The following is a 23,143-nucleotide window of genomic DNA, read 5'->3' on the forward strand; positions in this document are numbered from 1 at the left end:
TGGCAAAACCAACAACATCACTGTTTGAGACAGAAAAGAGTTTCCACGCATTAGCTAGGTGATATAAAGAAATATTTTCACTGAGCATCAGTGAGCATAAGTCTAGGAACCACCTGCTGCAACCTTTTGTAAAATATATTTTGGGACTAAAACACCAAATGGTATACAGATGCTAATCAGCTAAAACCATCAATATCTGTTTTCTGAGCTCAGATACAGCACAGTATCTTGGATACAGCACAAACTGACAGACAATATTATTGTCAAGCCGAGAAACTATCAGGTCATGCTTTAATTCTTCTCAGTTGTCCAGGGAGTTTATTTAATCTCCTCTGCAAAGGGAGGATTCACAGATATATCTAGCTGAGGCAGAAGGGATGTTGTAAAGGCGTATTTAATGGCATGTTGTTAAGATTTTATCTTGCCTGCATGTGAGCCTGGAATTATGGAAGGTGCAACCATTCTTTTGCCACAGCAAAGAAGATTTTTTTTAACATAGTTTGTGATCTGTAATACATAATCTTTAGTGCAGATAGCATCCTGAAGATTGCAGGTTTTATGTATTTCTTGGTCAATTTGAACTTCTATTTTATAGCCTGTGAAAATATCTATATTTACTTTTGTACGTCAGCCAAGGGTGTTTGTACAGGCAGGAGTACCTACTTTTTGTCCCATTGCTTCAGGAGCATCGGGAACCTTTATATAGGGTTCAAATCTGAAGCTTCCCTGTATGAACTATCTATCTCCAGACTGTCTACTATAACATGGTTTCCCTCTTCAGAAGTACCAAGAGCTGATTAGGATTGAGAATGGTTTTGTTGTCTCTGCCAGCCTTGTGTAGTTCAGACACTATCCTGGAATTGAGCTGTGAGATTTTGAAAGATTCAGCCTCAGATATCTTATCGATATTAAGAAAAGTGCGGGTACTTTTGGGGGTTAGCACCAACCACTCAAAAAGCAGGTAGTTTTTACTATCTAGTTTTGTAGAAGGTCCCTGCATGAATGCTGCTAGTTCTTTTGCAGAAATAAATCACTCTCAGTATTGAAAATTGAACCTTATTTTATGCAGATTAGTTATCCTGCACACGAATAGGATGGTCTGGTGCAATTTGAAACTTCTTAGAATAAGGACTTCATTGCTTTTTTTGTTCTTTGCTCTGCTGGTTTATGAAGAAACTCATGGGCATTTCTGTCCTGAAATGAAACCAATAACAAATGTTAAAGCATACTTGAAAATCTCTTTTTTGCAGTGTTATATTCTGGCCCAACTATTTCTGCTTCTTCAAATATCCTTCACTCTGCCACGATGCTATGTAGGAGCTGTTGGTTCTCAGCTACAGTTATTTCAGATTCTTCTGTTATATTAGGCATAGAGTTTTGCCATCTCCTTGAAACTGAAAATAGTGATAATTTGGTAGGAATGAAAAGGAATATCAGGCTCTTTCTATCTGGACAAAAATGACGGATCAGTCATGCGGGTTGCCAGTAACTTGATTCCACAACGAGCTGTGAGTGCAACCTGATGTTCAAACACTTGTTATTGATCAGCTGTGGTTTCTCTTCTGATTAAATGCCAGTCATATCCTACTAAAGCTGGACAAATCCAGTGTGTCTTTGTTGTACTGCCTGTTGCTCTTCATATATGTTGTCATCACTGCTAAGATTGAGGCTCTCATTGTTGCACACATTCATCCTGCTGACCCATATCAGTCTTGCAAAAAAAACCTTCTGCTAACAACTAAGTAAAATAAATCCCACATATGTATCACATATTATTTTCCTTTTGGATAGGCTAAGCAAAATAATTATACACTGACCTCTGAATGACTTTGATGTCTTGATCTTTCCAGAAACCATCTTTCTGAGAAATATCCTGCAAGCAAAGAAACCATTTTCAGTCTGAGGGTGCAGTTTATGTTCACAGGACTGAGGCAACTGTGAACAAAGTGAAAAACAGCACTACATTAAAAAAATAATATTGAATATGTCTCCAGTTAAAGTGACAGTCAACACATTATGAAACAGTAAAAGAACCAAAATAGTTACTCAGATAGACTTCATTTATACATGAAGTGATATCATCAACATTTATTGATGTACACCCCGGCTAACTTTATGATCAGAACACTTTTCACAATGAAGATTTCCATCTGGCTTTATGAAACAAATAGCAGTTTTCAGGGCTTTTTAAAGAGAATTTGATGGAACAAAAAATGCAGGGTTAATATTATTGCTTGAGTGTTTTGGTTACTACTAAATTATATCTTTTATTTTCTTGGGAATTTTTTCCTTAGAAATCCTCAAATTTGGATACTCACACTAATGTAGATGTAATTGTGAAGTGTGGTCTTTCAGATGTCTTTGAGGAGCTAGACTAGATAAGTTTTAAGGGCCCTTTCCAACTCAAATAAGTAAATGATTCTATGATTGCACGTCAGTCTGGTTTTGGCTTCTCCCTCCACCACGATCAGTTATGGCAGGGGTAGCAAAAAAACATTTATTGAGGGTAATGAATCAGCATTTTTTATTGTCTAGGTTTGCATATTTTTTAAGCCTCTAACAGAACATCAAAAGTATGGTGGGCAAGCTGTTGTCACTGGTTCTCAGCCACACCAGGACAAAACCATTGCATACATTACCTGACTGCATTAACATCTTTTTCAAAGTATCTATACCATCCAGCCAAATTAATCAAGTCAAGACTCATTAACCCAGTAGCACAGCTACTACTGTAACTTAACTCTGCAGGTGGCTAGCAAAAATTTTAACTACTAAATCTAGAGGTACAAAAGTGATAAGTTAGTACATCACATCCTCTGTTCCTCAAATAATCACACTTTCTTCTTGTTTAAAATTAAAGAGAACAAAACCAGTTCATATTCACAATGTATTTTTGTATGTCACATCACCATCTCAAGTACAAATTACTTTGCTTACATCTCTGAAAAGCCTCCAATCTCAGGAACTAGTATGCAAACCAGGTGAAAATTCATCACTTACAGATAGCACTCTCATGGGATAGTCAAGCCCAACAAAAGCCAAGTGCATTTGATGTGTACTTCCAGACTACCAGAACAAGCAGCTTTAGAGCTGGTTGAGACAAAGTTGTCTCCAATTCTGCATTTGTTAAGCTCTCAACTGTAGAAAAAAAAAAGACTACAACCGATGACGGCTATCATACTGGCTTGTTTCTCAAATCTTTGTGCTTTAGGGAAAAGGAAAGAACACAGCACAGAATACCGTTGACAGTTTTGTTACATAATACTGCAAATGCTGTCTATAGCTTTCGTGTAATCACTTTTGCCTTTAAATGTATGACTTAGCTATGAATGGTCACCCTAGCCACTAACACTGCCTTCATAAATTCACTGAAAAGCAAATTAATCTTTTCTCCCCAGAACGGTTTCTCCTATTAATATGAAAATCAATTCAGTCCTGTTTGCTTTGGTTCCCTCGGTCTGACTACATTTCCTGAGCTCAATAGCAGCAGTCTAGTTACTCCTTTAAAAGAAATTGATTTTAAGAACTAATTAGAAAATCCCTATCATATAGCAAGTGGTGATCTGGAAAGCCTTTTATTACTTCATCTGTGGTTTCTAATTGTAAAACATAATATTTAGTTATTGCCCTGACTCTCTCTTCCTGACCTTGGACTAGATCCACAGGTAGAGGTCACCAGTGCAGTTTAATAGGAACTTGAGCTCCTATGCATCTCATAACTGGCTGCATACCTAGCCCTTAATGTTCCCAGGGATGTCTTTAAGGGTATTTTTCCAATTCATGCTTTTATCAGGATCAAACTTTTCTTTTCAGGTCATAAATATTATTTAGCACCTGTTCACAAGAGGCATGCATGAAATCATGCTCTCACAGGCCTTTTATCACTCTGTGAAAAAATCATCCAGAGAAGAAAAGTCCACAGAGATCAAAGGAACAAAGTTAGTGTGCATTTGAAAAATAGAGGTAATAGAATATGAGTGTTATAACGGTATGGACATGCAAAATAATGGGAAAGGTTACATAGGATTTTTCTTTGTTCCCATTTTCCTGCTGGTATAGCAGATGCAAAGGAGTATTTCTCTTCTTCTTGCCAGGCCTTGTGTCCCTATACAAAGAATTTCATCACCCTACTTTATGCTGTCACATCATCTCTCTCACCAACAGGCAAATACGGTTAGTGGAAAACCGTTTCTTCCTTCTATGATCTCAGACTTTTTGCTAGACTAAACGATATAACTTTGGTTCTCCTTCCCACGCTGCAATCAATGCAAAATCCTCTTTTGTGAGAAAACTGCAGAGCAAGAGGCAGTTACATGCGGTTTCAATAAGGAACAGGCCTTACAAAATTAAAATGCACGTCGACTTCTGATAGCAGCAAAATAATTAAATCTGCAGTAAAACACTGACTCATGTGGCACCTTAGCAAAATGTCAAATTTCATGGTGGTGTAGAATCAATTCTGTCCCCAGGCTCTCAGGAGTGTTGTTTTAGACTCTTTGAAGGAGATTGAAGTATATGTTATTTAGGACACTTTCAGATACATATAAAAGAGGAAAAGAAGAAAGCTGAGAGCCTGTGGCAAAGGCTGAAGGTTCCTGCAGTAAGAAACAGTGAGGAGAGCTCTGCTGCAGCACTCCTGCCTACCTGCAGGTTCAGGGACAGGTTCCAAAGCCACATCCAAAACCACAGCCGCAACTCTGGGACACCCTGACTGATTAGTGTCCTAATTTTGGAGTTACTAGCACACTGTGTGCAACCTTTTCACATCCCCAGAGATATATGAAGGGCTGATCTGTTCCTTAATGGATCATAGCAAAGCTCACATCATCTAGGACACAGAGGAAAAAAAAGCTTTCTTCAAACAGTGCTCACAAGATCTGTAGGGTTTTTGTAGGGCACATAGAAGACAGAGAGGTAACAGCTATTTTCTTTTAAAGCATGGCCAAAGGAGGAGGAGGACCCACTTCTTACACAACAGCCTTGTTGTGTGGGCAGACACCTCATGAAAAGGAAGATGAGCACTACTCCCAGCACCATTTCAGTGCTTTATATGCTTTACAGCAAGGAGAAATTGGATAAACAACCTTAAAAGTGAGGGACCTTCTGTTTGCTTTTGGCCCAGTATATCTTCTGCAGTACACTCACTTCTTCCATTACCCATTATGTATTTAACTCCTTCTTACAAAGGGAATAATGAGGTCTCTTCTCATTCCCTGAGAAGAATTCCTACATTGTAAAGCCTTCAAAATACTGTCTGCTGCAGAAGGGGAATTGTCAGAGCTCTCCTCCCAGTTCCCAGAGAGGAATTATCCACTACAATGTACAAGTGTGTTCCCATTGGCTGCAAGCACGAAATTCTGCTGCTAATGACATAAGAAATTGTGAGGAGAGACAAGTACATGTGCACATCTGGATCTATTAACTAGAGCTGGTGCAAAGGTAGTGCCTCCTCTCTTATTACCTTGACCCATGACATCAGAGGCAGATGTTGGTAGTATGGCAGTAGTGATTGAATCTTCTCACCACTATTCCATTTCATGTTGTTGCTGTGTGACAGACGGCAGCAGAGGGGCAGTCTGATGAAGTGTTACTTGTCATGGAGGTGCATCTGAAGTAAAGATGTGTCACTGAGTTCATGCATGTGGAGTATATTGCACCCATTGACACTCATTGAAGCTTGCTGAATGTTTGTGGAGACCAAACAGTGGATATAAGCACAGTAAGGCAGTACATGGTGCATTTCAGTAGTGGTGACAGCAACAGTGGGTCATCTCTGCTTGTACAGATATTCATTGCACTTTACAACCTCCTGAGGAGAGACTGTGATGAGGAAGAGCTTGGCCTCTTCTGCCAGGCAACAAACAGGACCCGAGGAAATGGCCACAAGTTGTATCAGAAGAGGTTTAGGCTGGACATACTAAGGAACTTTTTTTCTCAGAGAGTTATCAGGCACTGGAATTGCCTGCCCAGGGAGGTGGTGGAGTCACCATCCCTGGCAGTGTTCAAGAAGCACCTGGAGAGGGAGCTAGGAGACATGGTTTAGGGGTTTCCTGTAAGTATGGTAAAGGGAGGACGGTTGGACTAGATGACCTTAAAGGTCCTTTCCAACCTTGTAATTCTGTGATTCTATGATTCTATGAGTGTGGCATACAGCCTTTAGTTCATCACTGGTGAAAACGCATAGCTAATGATGGTGAGTATTGAAGAACAGTGTTTTGTAGCAGAGAATTTTCTCTATCAAATATTGTTACTGTGCTCTGTGTATCTGTTGTAATTTCCATGAAAATAAATAGGATACATTGCTTTCAGGGAGAGCTACATAGCTGTCACCTGAAAAAAAAAAAACAGCCCATCAATTTACTGCTTTAAAATAAAATATTACCTTTTTCTTTTTATTTTTTTTTTCTTTTTCTCCCCAGTGTGTACATTTATGAAAGGAACACATAATTCTTTCCAGAAGTATAATTTTAGTATCTGTGACCATATTGCTGGCCTCTTATCTTCTTGCTCTACCACTCATAATGTGCCCTAGGTCAGTGTCACTCTAACAGCCGTATAGAGCAGTACAAGCTTAGCTCAAGATTTGAGGTATTTTTATGTCTTTATGCTGACGAAATATGTACTTTGTTTTTCTGAGGTTTTTTAAGCTGAGCTCCCAAGATGGAGCAGTTAACATGGGTCAATAAGAGTCTTTCAGGGATGAGTCAAGCTTGACTCATTGACTCATCATCCCCACAACCCACAGGATTAAGACGTGGTGTTCATCTCCTTGCTGAAATTTTGTAGCATTATGAGGTTCCTTTCAGGGTTTTCAGACATCTATGGTAGCCTTGCTAGAATCAGCTCATTATGAACCTCTTTTTAAAAACACATTCAGCTTCATTTCTAATTACTTTACTCCAATTTAGTCCTATGTTTTTAAGAATGCCTGCACATCACCTTTGCCCTCTTAAATAGAAAGACCACCTTCAAGCTTTCAAAGTACTTAGCATCCCCTGTGTAGAGTGGTAAAGAGAGTGAAATGGAATATATTATGAAATGTCAAACAAAGTGCAAATTGGATGAACAATTGGAGAACTAATAATAAGGCTGCAGCACTATTTCTTCAGAAACCTTTAATTTTGACATCAATAGGCATCATACATATCTCAGTGTGAAAGAACGTTATAGCTTTGGTTGGTCTTATGATAGCAATGCTTAGAAAACAAAATAAAGACATCTATGGCACTATTAATGGAACAATTACAGCTGCAGATGAAAATGCACAGAAGTTAGGATAAGAATATTTTGTGCTTTTGTATTGTCTTCTATGGGAAACTATTGAAATCTGGATCCAGTTACAAAAGTACTGAATGACTGCTAGCATTACAGTAGGTGCATTAATCTCCCTCTGCCTTTACAGTCGATGAAGAGTCAGATGCCTCATTTTGCTGCTCCAGATAGCCCTCTTTCACAAGGCAAAATTTGGCCTTTGTGGATTAACCCTTTTAGTTCCCCATTCACTAATTTGCTGGATAGTTTAATGTTATTACAACTAATCTTCGCTATATTTTCACTGGTATTTTCATGTGGACAGCAAAAAGCCTTATTTTTCACTAACATGAGCTCTTGCTCATATTTTTCTGCATTGCTGTTGTTTTTTTTTTTTTTTTTTTTTTTTTTTTTTTTTTTTTTTAATGCCTTTTAAAAAAAATTTACTTTGTTTTGTCTTTGAGGGAAAAGAAGGGGGATATTGTCTGAATTTAATAACAGTTCAGCTTTATAGGCCTTAGCACAGCGTCCATCAATAAAATTAAGCATGTACTTAATTGATTTTTGGAATATGGATGGATTTAAGCACATGCTTAAATGCCTTGCTCACTTGAGGCCCTAATGGTCCATGCAGACTTAAAGGTTCACATCTCATTGAGACAGATGGAACGCATAATCGTAAATTCATCAGGACAGAGGCTGCTGCTCACAATTTATAGACAGCACTTTTCACTATTGTCCTCCTTCTCTTGCTGGGTTGTCTAGATCTTGCCATAGAAAAGTAGCAGCTGCCAAATAATAGCTGGTATTTCTCACTCCAATCAGTTCAACAATTTCAATTTTACCTCACCATTATTATTTGCACTTCTGTAACTCCTTCTTCCCAAAGTATTTGATAGTATGTTGTGTGTTCACTTGCTACAGAGTAATATTTTTCAATGAAAACTTGTAATTTACAAAATTAGCAGAAATCAGATGGAGGTGAAAAAAAAGTGTAAACAGAAGTATTACTTAGAACCAATGAATCCATCACCTATGTCATGCCTGCAGATTGTCTTTCTTAGGCATAAATTTAAGACAATGTTTGTAATGTTCCAAGGCAATAACATCTGTTTCCCACAGGACTTGCCTATATGAAGGAACTTGGCAAAAATATCATATTTTTGGTAATGCCAGAAATTCCCTAAAGATATTCCTACTGTAAATTATGTTCAAATGATGCTATCATTTTCAGCACTAGTCCTTTGTTATCCAAACTGATGGTTAAGTGATATCCATCTCCATTGCCATTCCCATTCAACGTTTTACTGCTTGCTACTTTCTCCATGCTTATGCTATGTATTAATGGTAGCACAAAATTGAAATTAAGAGAAAGCTCCCCATATGAATACCAAAGTGGTCATTGTAGTGATACAGGTGGTTGAGGAGCATTACTTTGTTTCTTCCTTTCCATCTTTCCTGTAATATTTTCTGTGTGACGCAGCAACAGGAGCGGATTTGCAGTACAGAGCTGCTAATGCAGAAGGGTCAGTTCCAGATGTTCTGCTTCCATTTGTTATACAGTACAGCTGCTCTTCTACATATCCTGGGGTGATGCATCAGGAGTCATAAAAATTGTGGTCCTTTTGCTGGGGAATGCTGTGACAAGAAGTTTGAAGGTAGGAACTTATAACTGTCTTAAAAACTCCTTGTTTTATCCTTATGTATTCTCATTCAAATAGCCAGTTTATGTTGTTTTTTGCTTGGACAAAATTGCTGCGATGGCTAGTGCTGAATAACATCCAGCAAATTGTTAACTAACCACTGAAACAAATCTTTTCAGGAGCAGTAACCCAGCAAAGACCACCAAGTTACAGATTGAGTCTTGGTTGTCTGTGTGACCTTCTGGTATCTGATGACTGAGGACATGGTTCAATAAGAAATCAGTATATTCTATGGCATCTTATTCTTATGTAGACCAGAAAAAATGTGGTAAATGATTAAAAAGCCTTTTCTGGATGGGAGGGGGAATGGGCAAAATACAGTAGTTGAATAAAAAACACAATCCCACATGCCATTCCTTAGGAAAAAAAGCTACAGCATTTCATTAAATCTAATGGTGGTGAATGTGTGCTGGATAATCCAGCAAAAAGGTTTGAGCATGTGATATTTTTGAAAGTAGAGCACATACAACAGTCCCAACAGTGGTTGTCTTTGATTACACAGGCTTTGCACTTAGTTACTTTTTCTTCTCTGTGTATATCAGAGATCCTAGGTTTGTTTTGAAACATGTTAGATGACGGAATTAAAATTGCTAGAGGCTAGATGAGAATGAAGCACCATCTGGAGAGGTGAAAGCCAGAAAACATAATTCCTTGTCCTTTATGATGAATTCCACTAACCTATACAACTGATGTTATGTAACAATTTTGTTAGAACACAATATAAATTTTGCAGTAGACGACAAAAGAAAGCAAGGTTAAGGACAAAATTACTTACAGTGCTGAAAATCATGTTTACAGTAAAAGCCTAAAAAAGATAAGTTCATTTCATATCTTTAAGAAAGGTGAAAAGATATATGGGAAACAACTGTGATCATGCTGATCTGTAATGCTGTGTTGCCAGTGCTGGTAACAGGTCATAAGTTTTGCAGCAAGCTTGCAGGATGTCAGGACTTGCTCCATCTGAACTTACCTTGACCTCATGCAGCCTTGTGTTAGTTGGCTTTGTTGCGCCAGCTATTTCTCAAACTGATTAGGACTTCATGTCTAGTTTGCATTGCTTTTGTTTCTCTCTGTGTTGTACTGCTCCTGTTTCATCACTCTAGCAGAGCAATATAGCACAGACAAACAACAGCCTGGCAAGGTAACGGTGGCCTGGAGAAGAGCATGGTGTGATGAGATGTGAGACACGGCCGTGACATCAGAGGCCCTGTGGCTATAAACAACTTACCTGTGATGATAAGGAAATGCAGACCTAGGGACAGTACAAAGATTTTTAGGATTGCAAAGTAAACAGAAACTAGTGTTCAGTGTGTGCAAATTGAATTTATACAGTACATTTAAATATAAAGTGGAGTTGCAGACCAATGAAATAAAGGTAGGTATAAGTGTGTGTGTTAGGAAACATGAAAGTGAACCTCAGTAAAGACACAAGCATGATATTTTGGCAGAGGGTAGTAAATGCTGGTAACTCACCAGGAACACCAACACTGGGTTGAAATCCCTGCCATCTGTGCTAGTATAAGCAGCGGAAGGGTGATCCTATAGTTAGAAAAAGGGGTTGAAATTAAGTGTGTTTGTAAAAATAGAGCTGTATTACTTTTACTATTACTGAAACATTTTCTGCATAGATGTATTCTTTTTGTAATAATTGTGTCTTGGATAATAATGATCCTTGGACTAGGCTGTTAGGGTTTCAATTATACTAATCATAAAACTTTGGCCTTAAATGTAAGCCACATTTCCTTTTTACCTGTAAACAAGTTTTTGAAGTACCTCAGGAAGGAATTTTGAAAGCATGCAGTTCTTTCAGTCTAGCAGAAAACAGAATAGTAAGATCCTGTGGTCAGAAACTGATGTGAATTAAACAATTAAATGGTATTTCTTACATACCACCAGCAATAATAAACGCATATAAAAATAAAAAGCAAACTGTGCAAAAAGGAAAATGACCTTAATAGGGAAAATAGTAATGAGTAATTCAGCATTTCACTGTAGGAGTTTGTTTTGGCAGTGTCATTTTGCCAATGGCAAGCTTCAGGCAAGAGGGAAATAATGTACTATAGCTCACGGAAATAGTCTGCCCTCCCTTACTTCTGCATTTGCCAGGGTGTTGTTGCTACATGGCTGGTAGCACTGTCAGGCTCCCTGTTTATGCTCCCACAAGCTCTTCAAAAGAAGCAGCACTTGTTTGGGCTCATGGAGGTTTTCCATTAGGAGAGCGGAGGGGGAGATCATCTACATTCTTCTTCCCTCTCACTTGAGCTCAGAAAAAAACAGCTCTGTGCGGTGTTCGCTGAAAGACCTTGGCTTTTCAGGGGCTGTGAAAGCTGTACATAAAATGAATTTTTACTACCAAAATGGATCTTGTTATTTGGAGTGTTTTAGACTACAAAGCAGCAAGTAACTGTTCTTTGAAGAGGTTTTATAAGAACATGGGATAGAAGCAAAAAGGTTGCTTTAATTTATGCTTTCATAATAATGTAAGGAAATATATTTTAAATAAGAATTGACACAGGAGACCTCCATGATAACAGCTTATATTGAAGGAAATCATTCTTATACAATGTATTTCTCAAGGCTCATAAAAGATAGCAATAACAAACAACATTATGCAGTATCTGGGAAATTCTATTTACTTAAAATGCTTTTTGCTTTTATTATTATTCAGTCTCATTCCTTCAGTGAAAGTTCTGATTGCAGCTTGAGCAATGTGTATGATCTCATTACAACACGGCTGTATTAGAAAATCTGATACTGATAGTTCCAACAATGGCACCTTTCTCTTATTATCTGTCACTTGGCTGCAACAAGAACTGTGCAAATTTCCTGCCATCAAATTCTGGCAGGTGGCTGGAAACCAATCTAATATGCTGTACATATCCCACATACACTCTATTGCATGGGGGAAAAAAAAACAACAACAAAAAAAAACAACAAAAAACACACCATGTTCAATATCCTGACATTGGCCAGTTTGGAGCACAGGCTGAAGTACGGGCAATGTTTGGTAATGAACAGGTTTATGTGATGCTGGGGAGTATGTGTCTCATCATGTAAGCCATAATGAAGACAGGCATCAGCATGGATCTTTTGACAATTACGCTCTCAGGTAGTTTGCCAGAAGCTTTCAGCTTTGTTGATTTTCAACAATCACTTCTTGCACCTTATCTCTTCATTACTTTTCTACGGTACATTCACACCCAAGATCATCTAGATTTTGCCTTTGAAAGGTTACACAGTGTCACTTAGCTCCATGGGATCACAGATATCCAAGGTATATGCTCCCAGATTTTGGTGCTGTGAAGATAGAGTGAAGAAGGAAAGGCTTTCTCTTCTTTGTTCTTTTGCAGCTGTCCTCTGATGTTTCAACTCAATTCCTTATCCTCTACTTTTGTAGGATTTGACCATACTGACAGCTACAACAGGTGATGCTGGGATAACTGCTCACAGTCCCTGCATCAGAACAGCCAAGCAATAGAAAGAAAATCCTTCCTGTCAACGCCAAGCTAATGGTTTTGTGGCCTATTAAAGTAAGATTTATTACAGAAAATATCCTAAAATCTCACACACAATAAAACAAGATAACAGTCTAAGTAGGGAATCTCTGAGCCTACAAGGTGAGCAATAAAAACACATTAAAAGATGGAAAACCAATATTTTCTTGGGAAGAACACGTTCTCTTCTTCATGCTTTCTTTCATATTTAGCAACTTTCAATATTTCTGTGCTTGAAAGTGTCTTGTCCCCTTTCTTCTTTTTGCTGTCTTTAAGGAGGTCATATTCTTTCTGCTGTTTCTGGAACTTGCCATAGACCTACCCTCTCTTGCAGACAGCCTCTTGTTCTTTTCATGAGTCCTCAAAACACAAACCTTCATGTTTATCCTTGCCTCTCCTCTCTTCTACCACTTGTCCTGCCTTCCAGATGGATCAGCATTCTGGATTGCTTGAATGTGCTAAGAGTAGGCATGATTTTCCCTCCTCCTTTCTAGAATGTTCTCTTTCAAACCCTTATCAAAAAAGTAGTCACCAGAAGCTAATTTTATCTTCTATCATACTTCACTCAATTCCTATAATGATGTAGTATCACATTAATACAATATACCATTGTACAAGTGCCTTCTTATGAGCTACAATCCTATAAAGCATCCTGAACTGCACTACCAAACTGTGGCAAAGGCAGACCAAACCCTGCCTGAAAGAAGCGCTCCATGAGGTCCCCACATCCTTTATTTTTCTGATCCCATAACATAGTTTTTGTTTGTTTGTCTCTGAGTTCATGGTAAATCTTGGTAGAAGCACCATGTAGGAAATTTTGTATAGTATTTTTTTGCCAACTCACTACACAGATCTGAGGAAATGTATAATTTCCATTTTTAGAATGTTGCATTTTTTCCAAAAGATCAAAGGTATTACAAGAAAGTTGTTAAAGATGAATGCTTTATTTTTGTTTATGAATGCACATCCTGATGAATTCCTGTTAGTAGCTAAATACTTTAATTACACTATGAATTAATAAAATCATAAATTTTGTGTGTTTTCTGGAAAGTCCTTCTTGTTGCTGATTGCCAGCCTTCTTTGTGGAATGAATCTTTCTGCCTGAGGTTGTTACAGTCTTCACAGCTGACATCTCAAAGTAGCCTATTTATTTGGAAAGTAAAACAGATTTAATGAACTGTGGGAAACACATGATTTTTCAGAAGTGATCATAATGATAATGGTTCATAGATAATAACAGGCTATTTACCTGTGCCTGAATTGCTTCAAATTTATTTCCTTCAAACAATTTCCTAACCTAAGCTAGAGTAACAATATGATAGAGCCATAGGTCCACAAGCAATTTGTTAATTAAAGTTAATGTTGCATATTGAGCAGTCACATTAAGATCATAGGTCTTTTCAAAGAGAGACCAGTCAGCTAACCAAACCATTCTCTGGGTTTAACCAACTGAAGAGATTAAGTTTTTTTTTTCTTCAGCTGCCTACAGTCCCCCTAGTGGATGTACAGATTCACAACTGACATATTCAGGATTATCCATTCTCCTCTGTGAGGTGCAAACCCTGTTTCTCTTGACTTCTAAGTTATTGGACTGATGTACCTACCTAAGGGAGTAAGAAATCCCTTTAGTTCTCATGTGAACTAATTTAGATTTATATATGACCATCAAGTATGATGGATCAGATCATCAGAGAAAGAGTCTGCATTGGAGCTTTTCCTACAAGCCAAAAAATTCCTGTCCAGAAATCACTGAATTCCGGGGGTGAAGAGAAAATGGACAGTAGCTTGGTCTCACTTAGGTAAAAATTTAAACTCATGCACAACATGACAGCAATTGCAGAGTTAACGTGTATATAGATGTGTATGTATTTAAGTGCTACATCAACATGTAATAAAGAAAAAATCTAGAATAGGGATTAATTCATTTACATATCCAAGGTAAGTCTTCTGTGAATCTGGATACTTAAATCCAAGAACATAACTCAAAAAACCCTTATTTAACTTTCTTGGCATCTGAAAGTCTAAGGTCCTGATATACCCAATCATGCTCTGAAGTGACAACAGCAACGTCTCTGTCCTAACGACCATTTCTGTACAAGAATGAGTCAAGGCCACTTCCTCTTGATTCCAGAACAGTATTGTAATTTGTAAGACACTAAATAGCAATTTCTCCTGGTCAGAGATTATATTTGGGTGTCTAAGCCTGTGAGACCAAATCTAAGTTACAGAAGCCCAGTGTCATTGGCTTTTTTTGAACAGGCAGAATCTGAGCCTAGGGGATCATTCAAGTGTTTTAATAAATGGTATTTGAAGTCTTGATTTAATTATGCAGCTGAGCTTGGATATTTTATATAGTTTATAATGTTTATCTCTGTAAATATCAAAATGCATAATATAGTTTTTACAAAAACAAAAAACTAAAACAAAAAACCCACAAAAAAGAAAAACCTGCATTTAAAGAAACAACAACAAACAATAGAAAGTAAGGGATGGAATATGAATGTAAATTGTTTTTAGGAGAGATTTTTTCATTTGTGGAAGCAAAGATGGAGATAGAGAGGAAAACTGCAGAGATAATTTCCAACGAATCAAGTAATTCATATAACTTTTTCACATACATCCCACATCTTTGACAGGGTATGTACTGTACCTTCTGCAAGTGGAAAGTTCTGAGATGTGCAACATTTCCAATGTAGCAATATATCAGTTTCAGGTTGTGATGAGAAAAAATTGCTTTCAAATGTCATAGGTTCAAAAGCACAGCTGAAATTTTGAAGTATTAGTTTCACATTCTGTCTAAGAAAAACTGGAGAAAGAAACAGTGAAGTCTGAGGACAATACTCCAATAAAAATAAGCTATCTATCTAGTCAGACACATGGTATTATATATATCTATGTAATACTGTATGCATGACAAATATGGCTGCATGGTTAGACCATCAAAAGTTTGGAAACAGCCAAGTTAAGGTTGCTTGTTGTGTCACTGTGTTGCTTAAAACATATTCTGCCTTTTTAACTGCAAAATCCCTCTTTATAAGTAGAGAAAATATTTCTTTTATACAGCCTCAGAAACCTTGAAAAGTTATTACTTCCTCTAACCAAATGAATTTTCGCTATTGCAGTGATGAAGACATGGATTCTCAACCTGGTATTTAGTCTTCTGTACCATTCAGGTGGCACAGAGGTGTCATCAGCCAGACAGCATCACCACCATGCTTCAGTCTCCCTTTGTATCTCCTTCAGATGTATTGGATACAATGCTTTTCTTATGCCTCCCTCCTTCTGTTATTTCTGGATATTTAAGTAAGAAGAAACACAGCAGTATAGATTTAGAAATGGGGAGAAAGAACCAGGAAGGATTTTCCTCCATCGTTGCTCCTGTGTACAATAAAGATGCAACAGCATTTCCTTCAAGTCCTTGTGTGGTTTGCCCTCATCCGTCTCTAAGGTCAGGGTGAAGAACCACCAAGCTGAGGAAAGTGGATCTAGGTCTAACATTTATTTTATACTAGTCTTGGTTCTGTTTTATATCTCCCACACTCCTCCCACAGACATCTAATGTCCTCACATCTTCTGTCTTGAAGAAATGCTGAATGTACAGAAAACTACCACTTCTTTCCTGAATTCTGAGGCAGCCTTCTCAACTCGGGATTGTCAATCTGTGGAACGACTCCACAGCTACAAGACATCTATAAGTCTGTCCATCTGCAAACTCAGCCACTTGTTAAATACGGAAGTTTTAACTGCTACTCTGGATTTTTAATTGATAAAGAACAGGCTCTTTGAACACGGTTCCTTGAGTTTTCACGCTAGTGACTTGTATGGGTTCTAAGCTGCCTTTCTCAAAAAAGTACACATCATCATAAATTCTGAACCACAGAAAAGGGGACCAGTCTATCGCACTCTTAAAAAAGATGAAAATAAAGTAAGGTGAATGATTAAAACTATATCTACTCCAAATCCTTTGACACTCATTCAAAACTACTAATATCAATGGACTGATGACAGATTTTTTCTGATACAGACCAACAGTCTCACTCTGAGGGTCCAAACAATTGCTGGAGAACCTTAAGGAGAGACAAAAACATTTGTGATAAATTGGAGAATACTCAATGCCTTCATGTTCCAAATTGTCAGTCTGGTGGATAAAATCTGTGCCACACAAATACCCCTTCCATTTCCATTTAGGGGGTGCGTGGACTTCCTGATTTGGATGCAGTTAATAACTTACTAGCTCCAGAAGTTTGTCAGCACCTGGTAGAGTGCACTGTTCTCATATGTGAAACTGCAGAGCAGGACATGGGTGCTCTTTCATTCATTATAGTATTAAATCATCAGTGTTATCTTACAGCAACTTCATGCGCAGTTTAGGCTAGTTTGGCACTGAGGCAGGTGAGGAGTAGCCCTCTTCCAGGCCCTCTGTGTGCTCATGAACCACAGCAGAGAAGCAGAGACAGAGAAAGAGGGGTTCAGATACTTGAAAATCAAAGGCATTTGTATGCCTTCATTGTTTCTGCTGGAAGCTTCTTATCCCCACACTCGTTTTTTTCAGAACTGAGGCTTCAGCATTAGCTTGATTCTTACATGTTCCCTGTAATGGGTGTGCAGAGGATTCAAACCACTTTACTGCATGGCTGACTAAGAGACTAAGGCAGAAGGAGCACAGTAAAGACTGTTAACATGAGGTGGAGGCAACAGAGAAAGAAACAGTCTCATATCTTTTCAGATTCTATTTCCTTTAGGAGGATAGCACAAAATTCTTACCCAGAGTGGTGGTTTTAAAGCTGAAGAAACGCAACAAGATTCTGTAATGCAGCTCCCTGATAATTTTCCTTTAAAAGTCTGAGCTCAGCTTAATAGATTTCTATTATCAAGTTGTGTTAGGACAAATAGAAAAATACAGCATGTTAAAACATCAGAGTGAGACCAGCAAACAATATGAAACAAACAAACAAAAAAAGGCTTAATCGGAAAAGTCAGCTACTCCAGCAATTTTATTACAAATAGCTCAATTATATTGTATAATTCCCATGATTGCCACAGACCTCATTGATTATTCACAATGGAACTACATTAGGATACTGATAACAAGATGTTTATTTTAATAACTGTTCTCTCTGTAGATGTACTAGTTTGCGAAAGCATTAGGTTAAGAGTGCTTCAGTTAAGTGACTCCTGAATGAATTTAACATAATAAGGAGGACAGATGGGCTTTCAACTCCGTAGCAACAATAAAGAAAACAAGACGCTACTGGAGCACAGATCCTTGCATGCTGTTCTTTTTGCAAATACAATGTACTGCTTTTCAGCACATTAGCTATTTCTGGTTAGCGTAGTTATATCACATAAAGAACTAAGAGTTTGAATCAATAAGGGTTAGACACATCTGACACTTACGTTAAGCAGCAGCTTACCCTGGAAAGAACAATTTTCCATGTTTCTTTAACATCTACTGTAATAAAAGGAATTGCACTGAAAACAAGATAATAGGTACCCTCAGCAACAGTTGCAGAGCCTGGCCTAAAATTAGCGATGAAAATAATGGGTTTTGATTTTTACTACTGCTTCCATGAGAAATTAAATTCCCCCTACCTGTTCCTATTTCTCATATCCACTTTGCAGGCAAATATCCTTTCCCTTTATTGCCACCATAATATCACTTAGATGAGCACATTTCAGTATGTGAGCTATTACCCAGTGTAGAAAGCTCTCCCGAGAATCCAGCTGCAAGTCCACTTCTATGCTCAAAGTCATTATCGCTCTGTCTGGATCCAAAGGCATTTGTAACATCTACAAACCATTTCAGCAGCTGAAATTTAAAAATCCATTTCAAATACAAAGGTACTGTAATCTGTACAAAATGATTAGATTTCACACAACTACTGAACTATTTTGACAATTTAGTCCTTAAAAATCTGTACCAATAACTATATTGCAAATACAGAAGCATCAGCACAGCACGATGCAAGTCTCTGATCTCAAGTTAATCTTTAAAAATAAAATGACCTAGAAAGAATTTATTTGGCTTCTTATATAGCTGAAGGTTTTGTATTACATTCTGCAGACGGGAAAGGCCTAGAGAGTATTTCATATTTCTCATTGTCATTTCTGTTGAGCCATCCATTACCTTCATTAATCTTACAGTACTCTCTGCCCAGCATCCTCCCGTGTAAGCAAAACTCCCCTATTGGGAAGCCTGCATGGGATGCATGGTATAACTTCCAAAATTTGGGTCAATGCATCACGCATGATATATATCATTTTTTTAAATTTTTTTTTTTTTTTTTTCCTGAATGCTTTTGGAGCCTTAGCCCTGAGGAGGTTCTCTCAGTGAAGTTTTGGGAGAGTACCCCCAGTTTCCTTTTCCTGTTATCCTTGCTTAGTCTCTGTTGGAGGTTGAGGGAATCCATAATTTTCCATGCCCAATCCTTTGAATTCTGTTGGCCTCAAACCTGCTTCACAGATCTGCTCTTTTCTGGATGCAAAGCAGTGGTGTGTGGGTGACTGTGAAGGGAGCATATGAAAGGATGGGCCTGGGATTCTCCAACACTATTCAGCAGGTTTATTCATCTTATCTGCCCTCTAGACAACACAGTCTCATCCCTACTATGCACAGATGTTTTATTACAGATGTAATATTACTTCTGGCAGGAAAATGATCATAGAATCATAGAATGCTTTGAGTTGGAAGGGACATTTAAGAACACCTACTTCTAATCCCCTGCTATAGGCAGGGACACCTCCCACTAGACCAGGTCGCTCAAAGCCCCATCCAGCCTGGCTTTGAATGCTTCCAAGGAGAGGAAATCCATAACCTCATTGGGCAACCTGTTCCAGTATCTGATTGTCCTCACAGTAAAGAATTTCTTCCTAATGTCTGCTCTAAATCTACTCTCCTCCAGTTGAAAGACATTTTCTCTCATCCTGTCGCTACATGTCCTTATAAAAAGTCTAAAAAGTCTGTCCTATTATTCTGACTGACATATATGCACGGAAAAAGTGGGCAGAGCTATAGAAGTCTCTTTGAAGTATAATTCATGCATAGGTGTCTATATATATGTGGGTATGGATATGGATGTATAATGAAAGGAATTAGAGAAGATGCTGCTTTTATATATCCACATCTGACAAATGAAAGAAATGTGTTATGTTTATGTCTGTTATGTTAATAGAAAAGGGGTTATAATAAGATTCTTCTGATTATTGCAATCTGTCCTGTTTTCACATAAAAGAAATTACACCAAACATGTGATGAATATGAGTGGGTGCTTTGTCACTTTGAACCAAGTTATCTGTCCTGCTTTGCAATTACAAGCTATGATGAAGGGAAATTTTCTAATCTTTTCTCCAGGACTGATAGAAAATGGCTTCCACTGAAGTTTAGAGCTGTTCTTCTTCTTAGACAAAGACCAAGGAATTAAACTGTACAGAGACCTACTCAGGCTCATGATATCTGTTTCAAAAACCATGATGAAAACCTTATTCATTTCTATAGAGATTTTCAGTCAGAGTTGTTTTTTTGTTTGTTTTTTTTGTTTGTTTGTTTTTTAAATATTATTTAAGTCTTAAACTCCAAGAGTTTCGCAAGAGACTTGAAGTTAACACACATTGCAGAATATAGAACACATGTAAAATGTTTCTTTTTATTAATCTTAATTTAAAATAATTTTCTATATTTTAAATATGTCACTTTCCTATTACAGCAGACAAAACAAACAGAAAAACACCTCTATTTTGTATAGTCCTTTTTAATATCATATGCTTTTTTCTTTCTGAAGATTGGAACATTTCTTCTGATTTAATCCCCCACACAGATTTGTCTTTAACCCTACCAAAATTTCTCTCTTGTTTGCAAGAAGGTGTAATGATAATTTTTGGAAAAATGCACAGTCTGAAAAATAAGGCCAGTCTTCCATTAAGTATTAAAGATTAACTACCATATTAATGTCTGCTGGATGTGGCTCTGGGCAGCCTGGTCTGGTAGTTGGCAACCCTGGACATAGCAGGGCGGTTGAAACTAGTTGATCATTGTGGTCCTTTTCAACTGAGGTCACTCTATGATTCTATGATTATTTATAAAAAGATCGTCTTTAAAGGAAATATGTGAGACCAAACAAACAACAGCAGATGATTACATAGAAAATAAGTGGAGGGAGTATTTTAAAAAAAGAAAAATGAATTATTTGCTTAATCTCACTTTTCGGCTCTTGGCATCTAGCTCTTTCTTCATGTTTCTACACAGACTTAAGCTGGCTGTATATTCCTCTTCAGTTACTGAAGCAATAAGTTCCTTATTGAGGATATGAGGAAAATACTCTGTTTCACCACACTGTCCAAATTTTAATTAATAAGACATGGAAATTCTATCTTTACACCCAACGCAGGCCTCATTTTTTATAATGTTTAACTGTTTATTTCCTAAAACTTCTCTTTGCCTGAATTTGGCACTTGCTTCCTCAGATATGTTTCTCAGCCCTTCTGTCCTCTGCTCTTTATGGCTCCTGAAGACACTGCTTAAGGAAACAATTTAACAGGAGGAAATTTACCTTCCATGCCCCAGATACATAAAATAGAAAGGTGAAGGAAAACTAGGCTTGCTTCTTCTCCTGTTTTCTTATACCATAGCCTGATTGCAACACAGATCTTACCATATAAAATCAGGGAAGAAAACAGCTCTTTAAGAACAGGAAAAAGCACAATTTGTTGTTCATAAAATATCAGAAAGCTTAACGTATATTTGTCCTTGAAAAAAGAAAGGGAAATGAGAAAGACACTGGATGGAATTCAGGAGGTTAAGTTCTAGTTTTCTTTTGATTTTCAGATTTGCCTGAAATGGAGTTTGACTCTCAGTGCTGCTGACATTGCATAACGTGAACCCATCAGCGAGGTTTAGATGAAACCTAAGTAAACAGCAGAGGATTTCATGCTGTTCTAATACAGACCCATGTGAAAGCACAACTGTTCAAAAAAGTATGTAATATACTTCAAGTATGTGGGCCTACAAACCTCGAGAGGCATCACTGCAACAGTTCTAGCTGAATGACTTCTAATTTGACACTGAAGAGGCAACCTACCAAGTAATAGCTATGAAAACTGCACAGGGACAATAATTCAATGCACTGTAGCTGTGTTTTAAGCATGAGGAGAGCTGCCATGTATTAGTGCCAACCTTAACACAAAGCTTACCTTCCTATCAGATTGTGATTATTCAGTTTTTTAACATGTGTGATCCAAACAAAACAGAAATCATAGAACATGTTGTAGGGTAAGTGTGAGCATCCTTGGTTCACCACGGTGCACACAATAAAACAAAAAAATGGAAACATCTGTAGTAGGAGAAGTAACACGAATAATAAAATAATTTTCACACAGATCACTGCCAAACCACACCAGATCACACTGGAGTGGTAAATTCCTGGCCAAGGATCATTATTAAATCACTGTCCCATTATAAACATAAATCTTCCTTCTCATATAGCACTTACCTTTTCAAAGAAACACTTGAGTGATAGTCTATCACCACAACAGCTCAAATATAAAAGCAAGTTTTATGTTTGTTTTCCAGAGATAAAATGGATTTCAGCAGTATCAGCCCAAGACAGAGCAGGAAATAAAAATCTTACCTGGCACAAATTCCTCTAGACCCCATGAATCTAAAGGCAGACATTAAGGAGAACAGTAATTTATTGGTGCTGTTCTGCACTGCTATGCATAAGACGCGTAGTTAATTCCCAGCCCTTTGCTCTGCAGAGACCAAGAGCTCTTAAACTAAGATGTCTCATCACTTCGGTAATGACATCTCTGGAGATCTCCAGTGTCGGGTGGATGGGCTACAAAATCGGAGGCAGCGACTGTTTCTGCCTTTCTTAGTCCAAACACAATTTCGTGAAAATAAGAGCACGAGAAGCTGCTGCAGCATGATGTTACCAAAATTCTTAAACACATGCTTAATAATGAATGTGTGAGATGTATTAATCATCGGTGCCCCTCTGGTTTGAGAAGTCCTTTGATAAAGGCATGGCACAGGGGTAATAAATTAAGAGGCAGAAAAATCTTGTGTGCTTTGAGTAAAGAAAGTGAAAGACATAAAGGACAGGAAAACACCACAGATATACAGAGAAAACCGTAGATACCTTGCAGTATAATCAGTTTACTAATCCAGTCAGGAGTAATAAGAGCTGAGTATTTTTATTCTGCAGTGCTTCAAATCTGGGTCAGTCAAAAAAAAAAAAAAAAAAAAAAAAAAAAAAAAAAAAAACCAAACCACCCTTGGTACATTCCGTAACAGCCGGATTTCTCCAGTAGAGGGAGGCATTGTCAACACAGTCAGCTCACAAAAGCAGGAATGCAGAAACTGATGATTAAAGAGAATGAAATCCACCCAGCAGTAGTGCCCACTTTGTTTCTAACAGAATCTCTTTAAACACTACGATACTTCACAAATGCTCGATATCTCTGCAAGCCAAGCAAGATCATATTTGTGATGACTTGGTAGTAAGATCTCTGACCTGTTCTGAATGAGCCTATGATATTTTGATGTTCAGAGAATGTTAAAAAAAAAAAAAAAACTATTTGGAGAAATGGCAGCCTGCTTCCAGGTTGCAATGATCACACCCCTTTTCAGAACCTACACATGTATCTATAGAACCAGGGAACAATGTGAGAACAGCCCCCCCCACCATCACTGGCACAGAG

At 37.7% G+C, this 23,143-nt stretch overlaps 1 long non-coding RNA gene across 1 annotated transcript; it reads right to left on the minus strand.

Moving 5' to 3' along the window:
- Positions 1-1,049: 1,049 nt before the first annotated feature.
- Positions 1,050-22,508, minus strand: LOC107322232. Its single transcript, XR_001558873.2, has 4 exons — positions 22,072-22,508; positions 10,428-10,493; positions 1,818-1,873; positions 1,050-1,194 (listed from the first exon to the last, which is right to left on the minus strand). It is a non-coding gene; the product is annotated as an uncharacterized LOC107322232 (long non-coding RNA).
- Between the last annotated feature and the right edge of the window lie 635 nt (positions 22,509-23,143).

Source organism: Coturnix japonica, chromosome 1 (assembly GCF_001577835.2).
Source record: "Coturnix japonica isolate 7356 chromosome 1, Coturnix japonica 2.1, whole genome shotgun sequence".
NCBI lineage: Eukaryota > Metazoa > Chordata > Aves > Galliformes > Phasianidae > Coturnix > Coturnix japonica.